The sequence below is a fragment of the Cucurbita pepo genome, chromosome 3 (genome assembly GCF_057944985.1).
Source record: "Cucurbita pepo subsp. pepo isolate OVF chromosome 3, ASM5794498v1, whole genome shotgun sequence".
Lineage (NCBI taxonomy): Eukaryota > Viridiplantae > Streptophyta > Magnoliopsida > Cucurbitales > Cucurbitaceae > Cucurbita > Cucurbita pepo.
In genome coordinates this window covers 8,557,318-8,566,538 of record NC_141800.1, presented here as the reverse complement: position 1 = coordinate 8,566,538, position 9,221 = coordinate 8,557,318, and the positions used below count along the sequence as shown (strand labels likewise).

Genomic DNA, 9,221 nt, shown 5'->3' with positions numbered 1-9,221 from the left:
TTGGTTTAGTGGTACGACCCTCACTTATGGTGCAACCTCAAATGCCCCTATGTCTAAATCTTTTCTTATTGAAAGACTTCATATTTATATAAACTTGTTGTTCGTATTATACTTACCATCTTAGGAAATAAAGAAAAAAAAAGAAGAAAAACAAAAATTAAGGCGATTAAAATTATAATGATAATGCTCTTAATATCATTTCATGTTTTCCACTTTTGGTAAGTATGCCTATCCAAATCTTAAGCAGATCTAGTAGAAAGCTCTTTGTTCTTATTATGTTCTTGTTTTGTTCTCCAAGACACATTCTACATCCAAGGCTTCAGTTCAAGTACATCGAGAACTTCATGTGTTTCCTGCAATACGACAAAATATGACCTTAATACCTAGGCCCAAGGATTTATACATACGTTTTAAGTGGCATAACAAGGGCATTTGGTCTAGTGGTATGATTCTCGCTTTGGGTGCGAGAGGTCTCGAGTTCGATTCTCGAAATGCCCCTTCAAGAGAGATTGTAGAATTAAACGAAGTAAATAAATATAATAAAATGACACAAGTTATAAATTGTGAATGATAAGCTTAAAATAATCTAAATAATAACAATGCATTCTATGTCGAAATGATTCATAAATTATACCTAATTTTTCTAATTTTGGACATGTTATTGATGACGAGACGTTTAGGGTTTTGTGACATGAGAATTGTGGGGATGTAGCTCAGATGGTAGAGTGCTTGCTTTGCATGTGAGAGGTACGAAGATCGACACCCCGCATCTCCAAAATAATACTATCCATTATTAAGTATGTTATTTCTTTTCAATTTTTCCTTAGTCATGACATGTTGAGTAGCGATGTTTCTTCTTTTTTCACTATTATTACTACTTTATTTCTATTCAATTTTTCCTTATTTATGGCATAATGAGCCGCGATATTTTTTCATTTTCACTATTATTGATGACAAGACATTTAGGATTTTGTGACATAAGAATTGTGGGGATGTAGCTCAGATGGTAGAGCACTCACTTTGCATGCGAGAGGTACGGGGATCGATACTTTACATTTGCATCTCTAGAAGAAACTATATGTTATTAATATTTTATTTTTATTCAATATTTCCTTTATTATGACATAATGAGCAGAGATATTTTTTCGTTTTCACTATTATTGATGAATTTAAAGTTTTGTGGATTCAGATGGTATAGCGATCACTTTGCATGCGGGAATGTAGCTCAGATTGTTTTATTTCTATTCAATCTTTTCTTATTTTGACATATTGAGCAGAGATATTTTTTTATTTTCACTATTATTGGTGATGGTAGGTTTAGGATTTTATGACATAAGAATTGTGGGGACGTAGCTCAGATGGTAGTGCACTCGCTTCGCATGTGAGAAGTTCGAGAATCGATACCATGCATCTCCAAAGGAATCCTACTACCAAATATTCTATTTCTATTTCAATTTTTTCTTATTTATGACATAATGAGCAGGGATAGTTTTCATTTTTACTATTGTTGATGATGGGACGTTTAGGGTTTTGTCATGTAAGAATTGTTGGGATGTAGCTAAGATGGTAAAGTGCACTCTTTGCATGCAAGATCCACGAGGATCAATACCCCGCATCTCCAAAAGTAACTATTTGTTATTAATATTTTATTTTTATTCAATCTTTCCTTATTTACAACATAATGAGTAGATAGATTTTTTCATTTTCACTATTATTGATGATGGGAAGTTTAAAGGTTTTGTGATGTAAGAATTGTATGGATGTAGCTTAAATGGTAGAGTGCTTGCTTTGGATGCGAGAGGTACAAGGATCGCTATCATGCATCTCCAAATGAAAACAATCAATTATTAATCTTATTTATGACATAACGAGCAAAGGTAGTTTTTCATTTTAACTATTATTGATGATGAGAGGATTAGGGTTTTGTGGTGTAAGAATTGTGGGGATGTAGGTAAGATTATTTAGTGCGCTAAAAGGTATATGGGTCGATACCCCACATCTCCAAAAAAAAAAAAAATTATTTGTTATTAATATTTTATTTCTATTAAATCTTTCCTTATTTATAACCTAATGAGCAGAGATAGTTTTTCATTTTCACTTTTATTGATGACGTGACGTTTAGGGTTTTGTGATGTAATAATTTTCGGGATGTAGTTCAGATGGTAGAATGCTTTCTTTGCATGCAAGAGGTACGAGAATCGATACCCCACATCTAAAAAAGAAACTAATTGTTATTAATATTATATTTCTACTCAATCTTTCCTTATTTATGACATAATGAGCGGAGATATTTTTTCATTTTCACAATTATTGATGACGGGGCGTTTTGGATTTTCTGATGTAAGAATCGTGGGGATGTAGCTCAGATGGTAGAGTTTCCCATGTGAGAAGTACGGGATCGATACCTTCTCCAAATGAATTGATTACTAAATATATTATTTCTTGTTAATTTTTTCTTATTTCGACATAATGAGCAAGGATAATTGTGGGGATATAGCTCATATAGTAGAGCGCTCGCTTAACATTTGAGAGGTGCGGGGATTAATACCCCGCACTCTAAAGGAAGACTATTGATTATTAAACGTATTATTTCTTTTCAATATTTTCATATTTATGACATAATGATATGGTAGAGAGCTCGCTTAGCATGTGAGAGGTGCCGGGATTGATACCCCGCATCTCTAAAGGAAGACTATCGATTATTAAATGTATTATTTCTTTTCAATATTTTCTTATTTATGACATAATGAGCAAAAATAGCTTTTCATTTTCACTATTATTGATGACGAGACGTTTAGAATTTTGTGATGTAAGAATCATTGGGATACAGCTCATATGGTAGAGCGTTCGCTTAGCATATGAGAGGTATGGGGAATGATACCCTGCATCTCCTAAAGAAACTATAGGTTATTAATATTTTATTTCTATTCAAGTTTCCTTATTTTTGACATAATGAGCCGAAATTTCATTTTCACTATTATTGATGACGGGTAGTTTTGGGTTTTGTTACCCAAGAATTATGGGGATGTAGCTAAGATGGTAGAGTGCATCTCCAAACTATTCGTTATTAATATTTTATTTCTATTCAATTTTACCTTATTTGTGACGTAATGAGCAGAAATATTTTTTCCTTTTCACTATTATTGATGACGGGCAGTTTTGGGTTTTGTTATGTAAGAATTGTGGGGACGTAGCTAAGATGGTAGAGTGCTCTCTTTGCATGCGATTGGTACAGGGATCGATACCCCGAATACCCGGCTCTATATTCTTAAATGCTCTATAATATGGTGGTGCCTTAATGAGATATTTTAAATGGATTGTATACGCGTTTAAATGTTGTTTGCTACACACAAAAAGATAGGGATACTTAAATTTTTAAGTCACTCTTGAAAAGTATGGTGTGGGATAAATTAGATTATTGCCTATTATTTCTAAGAATATATTAAGTCTTGGGACTAATGTTTGTCATTTGTAGAGATGGCATATAATAGAGCAATTCATTAAAACGTTCTCATTTAGAGCAATTCATATAGTACCACTCATTGTTCTCAATATGTTTATGTAATTAATCTTCCTATTATTTGTAAGAATAATTCATATAGTACCACTCATTGTTCTCAATATGTTTATGTATTTAATCTTCCTATTATTTGTAAGAATATTAAGTCCTGGGACGAATGTTTGCCATTTGTAGCCGTTCTCGTTTAGAGCAATTCATAGTACTACTCATTGTTCTCCTTCTGAATATGTTTATGTATTTAATCTGCCTATTATTTGTATGAATATTAAGTTCTGGGACGAATGTTTGCCATTTGTAGAGATGGCATATAATAGAACAATTCATAGTACTCTTCTCCTTTATAGCAATTCATAGTACCACTCATTGTTCTCGTTTTGAAGATGTTTATGGATTTAATCCACCTATATCTCTTGATTTGCTTCCTATTCATTCTAATATTTTTTTTGAGTAAAACAACCACAATTAAGGCAGATATGATCAAAACATTGCACAAACAGGTGAAAGGAGACAATTGAGAAACAAAAAGTTACTTTAAGAATTAAATATTTTTGTGAGTAAAGCCACCACAAGTAAGGTCTGATCAAAACATTGCATAAAGAGGTGAAAGAGACAATTGAGAAACAAAATTTCAAAGTTGCTTAAAGAATTAACAAAGGACGGAAGGAAATCATTTTTCAACCCAATAACTGGGTTTGGATACATTTTCGCAAGGAGCGATTTCCATCTCAAAGGAAGACAAAGTTACATCCAAGAGTGGATAACCCTTATCAAGTCCTTAACAATGCATATAAAATGATGTTCCTTGAGAATTTTCAGCACATTCTACTTTCAATTTTCAATGTTGCAGACTTAGTTCTTTTGCTTAGGCCCCTTCTTCCCTTCCCTAATGAAAGAGTCCACCGCCTGCCTTAGTAGTCAGTCTCAGCGTGCAGGCCTGCCTTTTAGTGGGTGATTAAGCAAGCGAAGAAAAGGCTGGATCAAGAAAGGTCTCATTCATTCTTCCTTCTAGCCTTTCTTAGGTGATGATTTTTCTGATTCGAGGACGAATCCTTTTGACGAGGGGGAAGATAATAAGGATCACGGTGATCCCAATGTTCCAACTGGACCAGCCAAGAAGATTCAACAAGCATTCATTCTTTATCTATAAAATTGGATAGGCTTTGTTCAACTCTCATTTCATGTGTTACAAGCTTATTCGATTGAGGAAGAAACCATTTGGAGCTTCAGAAGTGAATATTTACACACTTAAAGTAGAGGATGAAGTTGCAAGCATCATTAGATGAGTTGTTAGAAAACTTTATTTATCTTTAATTCATAAAGTATGTAATGGTGAAATTGACCTTGTCTTCGGTGGAGATTCAAGGGGATTGAGATTAAATCCCGGCCACTAACTTCTTTTGTGCGGAGACTATAAATATCGTCAAATTATTATGTAAAAATAAGATTTTAGAGGAATGAAATTGATCTCTCAAGTTGAGAAGTTCTCTTAAAAAGAAACGACATAAACTTAAAAGATGTTAATTCCATTTTACAATATTTAAAGGGTAGCAAAGAAGTAGTTTTGACATATCAACGTAGGTTTTGAAAACTAAAATTTAAAAATTTAAAAATTTAAAAAAATTAAAAAATAAATATAAAATAAAAGTCGTTTTCAAAAAACTTAGTTTATGGTGAAATTTTGCTTAAAATTCAAATGTATTGTTTCAATATCTATCCCAAAGGAATGCATATGCTTTAGTGGCAATGCAGCTTCAACCAAAATAATTTGAGCGGGATCATTCATAATCTTAAAGGTAGGAAATATAGGATATGAACTTTATTTATGTCCATATTTTTTAATAATATTAATTGAAATACATCCAATTGATTTGAAGAATAAATTCTATTATGTTATGGACAATGTGAAATTAACGTGACAATAATAGTAGGTTCTAAAGCACAAAAAAATACGTGGATAAATTTCAAATGTTGTGGCACACAAAACACATGGACTAGCAACTAAAAATGATTGTTTCACTACAAGGGCATTTGGTCTAGTGGTATGATTTTCGCTTCGGGTGTGAGAGGTCTTGAGTTTGATTCATGAAATGCCCCCACAGTTATATCAATTTAAATAGTTTGTTGTTTCTTTGTTGGGTTGTTGGTTTATTTGATAACCCTTGAATATTAGAATTGGCATAAGCAACCGCCCGATTATTTCTTTGCTTACTGACCGATTATTTCTTTGCTTACTGACCGATTATTTCTTTGCTTACTGACCGATTATTTCTTTGCTTACTGACCGATTATTTCTTTGCTTACTGCCCGATTATTTCCTTGAACTCCTAGAGATAAGATTGCCATCAAAGCAATTTGCTTATTTTTCTTTAATTAAATTCTCCTAGAAAAACCAATTTGCCTATTTGGGTTCCAACTGAAGGAATAAGATTGCCATCAAAGCAATTTGCTTATTTTTCTTTAATTAAACTCTAGCCTGATTATGAGTGTCAAAATTTGGTTTAACCATGTTTGCCAAATAAAACCCACAAATTTGAGTGGAATTTTGAGTGTCAAAATTTGGTTCACTCAAACTTGCATGCTTGCCGCATAATCCCACAAATTTGAGTGGAATTTTGAGTGTCAAAAATTTGGTAATCTCAAATTTGCATAAACATGTAAATATGACTCTATAAATAGAGTGATTAAGGAAAATGGAAAGTTTGCTCGAAAAACTTTGAGAAAGTCTCTCAAAGCTCTCTCTTTACATATACTAAATTCCTTTCACGTTTAGTCATTCACCGGATTCCACAATCCCGTTCTAAGGCTGGAGAATAGTTGGGAAGACACTAGTTGTGGTTCGAAACCAGTTCGTTAAGAAAAAGAAATTTGAACTACAAAAGGTTAGTATTCAAACTCATTGAGTTTTAATGCTTTTGAACATGCTAGCTAATTTACTATAATTGATGTACTTAGAGTGCCTAAGATCCAAATTGCTTCTGCACGTGTTATTGTAACACCATCAGTATTAATAAATTTATATGAACATCAAATAAAGTAAATGAAATAACGATGATATGTTCAATGCATAATTGAATACGAAATCCACAACAAGGATATTTGGTTTAGTGGTATGATTCTTGGTTTAGTGGTATGATTCTTGCTTTTGGTGTGAGAGGTTTTGAGATCAACTCTTGGATTTTCCCTTTAATATAAAAGACCTAAATAATGAAATCCAATGCACTTAATTTGTTTCACTTTGTGTTTTTGTAGGTAAAACAATTTATTAATTAAGAATGTCATGTATGGATTGAAAAGTTAAAATGGTTGATGATTTTCTTTTCTTTAAATCCTTGAACTTCCTCTTATACAAAAAGACCTACCTCACCTTGTTGAACTTCCTTTTAGCCCCTCAACTCCAAACAAATATAGATTTCAAACTTGAGAGAAAAAATCATATCGAGTGAGAGCTAAAAATGATAGATGTTCAAGAAGAAAAATTTGGTCTAGTGGTATTATTCTTTCTTAGGGTGTGAGAGGTCCTAAGTTCACATCTTAGAATAGAGGGATTCATAGTACCGTTCTCCTTTAGAGCATAGTACCACTCATTGTTCTCCTTCTGAACATGTTTAAAAAGTTACTTTAAGAATTAAATATACTTGTCAGTAAAGCAACCACAAGTAAGGTCTGATCAAAACATTGCATAAAGAGGTGAAGGAGACAATTGAGAAACACAATTTCAAAATTGCTCCAAGACTTAACAAATGACGAAAGGAAATCATTTTTAAACTCGATAACTGAGTTTGGATATATTTTCACAAGGAGCGATACCCATATCAAAGTCAAAGGAAGACAAAGTTACATCCAAGAGGGGATGCCCCTTATCAAATCATTGAAATAATTAATAACAAGTTACATCCAAGAGGGGATGCCCCTTATCAAATCATTGAAATAATTAATAACAATGCATATAAAATGATCTTCGTGGAGAATTTTCAGCACATGAGAATGGTGGGGATTAATATAATATCAATGCATTCTATGTCGAAATGATTCATAAATTATACCTAATTTTCCCAATTTTGAAATTCCTATTTTGGACCTATTATTAATGACGAGACGTTTAGGTCTTTGTGACATGAGAATCGTGGGGATGTAGCTCAGATGGTATTGCGCTCGCTTTGTATGCGAGAGGTACGGGGATTGATACCCTACATATCTCCAAAATAAAACTATCAATTATTAAATATGTTATTTCTTTGGAATTTTTCCTTAGTCATGACATGTTGAGTAGCGATATTTCTTCATTTCTCACTATTATTGATGACAGAAAATTTAGGGTTTTGTGGTGCAAGTATTGTGGGGATGTAGCTCAGATGGTAGAGGCACTCACTTAGCATGCGAGAGGTATGGGGATTGAGATACCCTGCATCTCCAAAAGAAACTATTTGTTATTAATATTTTATTTCTGTTCAATCTTTCCTTATTTATGACATAATGAGCGGAAATATTTTTTTCATTTTCACAATTATTGATGACGGGACATTTAGGATTTTCTGATGTAAGAATCGTTCGGATGTAGCTCAGATGGTAGAGCTTCCCATGTGGGAAGTATGGGATCGATACCTTGCTTCTCCAAATGAATCGATTACTAAATATATTATTTCTTTTCAAATTTTTCATATTTACTACATAATGAGTAGAGATAGTTTTTCATTTACACTATTATTGATGACAATATGTCTAGGGTTTTGTAACATAAAAATTGTGGGGATGTAGCTCAAATGGTAAAGTGCTCGCTTTGTATGCGAGAGGTATGGGCTTCGATACCTTTTATCTCTGAAATAAAACTATCTATTATAAAATATATTTTTTACTTTCAATTTTCCCTTATTCATGACATGTTGAGTAGCGATATTTCTTCATTTTTACTATTATTGATGACGAAAAATTTAGGGTTTTGTGATTCAAGAATTGTGGGTATTTAGCCCAGATGGTAGAGCGCTCGCGTAGCATACGAAAGGTATGGGGATGTATACCCTGCATCTCCGAAAGAAACTATTTGTTATTAATACTTTAGTTCTATTCAATCTTTCCTTATTTATGACATAATGAGCCGAGATATTTTTTCATTTACACAATTATTGATGACGGGACGTTTATGATTTTCTAATGTAAGAGTTGTACGGATGTAGATCAAATGGTAGAGCGCTCACTTCTCGTGTGGGTAGTACGGGGGTCAATACCTTGCATCTCCAAATGAATGGATTATTAAATATATTATTTCTTTTCAAAATTTTCATATTTATGACATAATGAGTACGGATATTTTTTCATTTTCACTATTATTGATGACGAGACGTTTAGGGTTTTATGATGTAAGAATCGTGGGGATGTAGCTCAAATGGTAGAGTGCTTGCTTTGCATGCAAGAGGTATGTGGATTGATACCTCGCATCTCCAAAATAAAACTATTTATTATTAAAAGAGGTATGGGGACTGGTACCCCGCATCTCTAAAGGATAACTATCAATTATTAAATATATTAATTATTTTCAATTTATTTTTATTTATGACATAATGTGCAGAGATAGTTTTTCATTTTCACTATTATTGATGACGAGACATTTAGGGTTTTGTGATATGAGAATTTTGGGGATGTAGCTCAGATGGTAGAGTGCACGCTTAGCATGCGAGAGGCATGGGGATTAATACCTCTTATCTCC

General features: G+C 32.8%; 1 non-coding gene across 1 annotated transcript; it reads left to right on the top strand.

Annotated features, from left to right (window-relative positions):
* The first annotated feature begins 426 nt into the window (after positions 1-426).
* Positions 427-498, top strand: TRNAP-UGG (transfer RNA proline (anticodon UGG)). The gene has a single exon. It is a non-coding gene; the product is annotated as a tRNA-Pro (tRNA).
* The last annotated feature ends 8,723 nt before the right edge of the window (positions 499-9,221 follow it).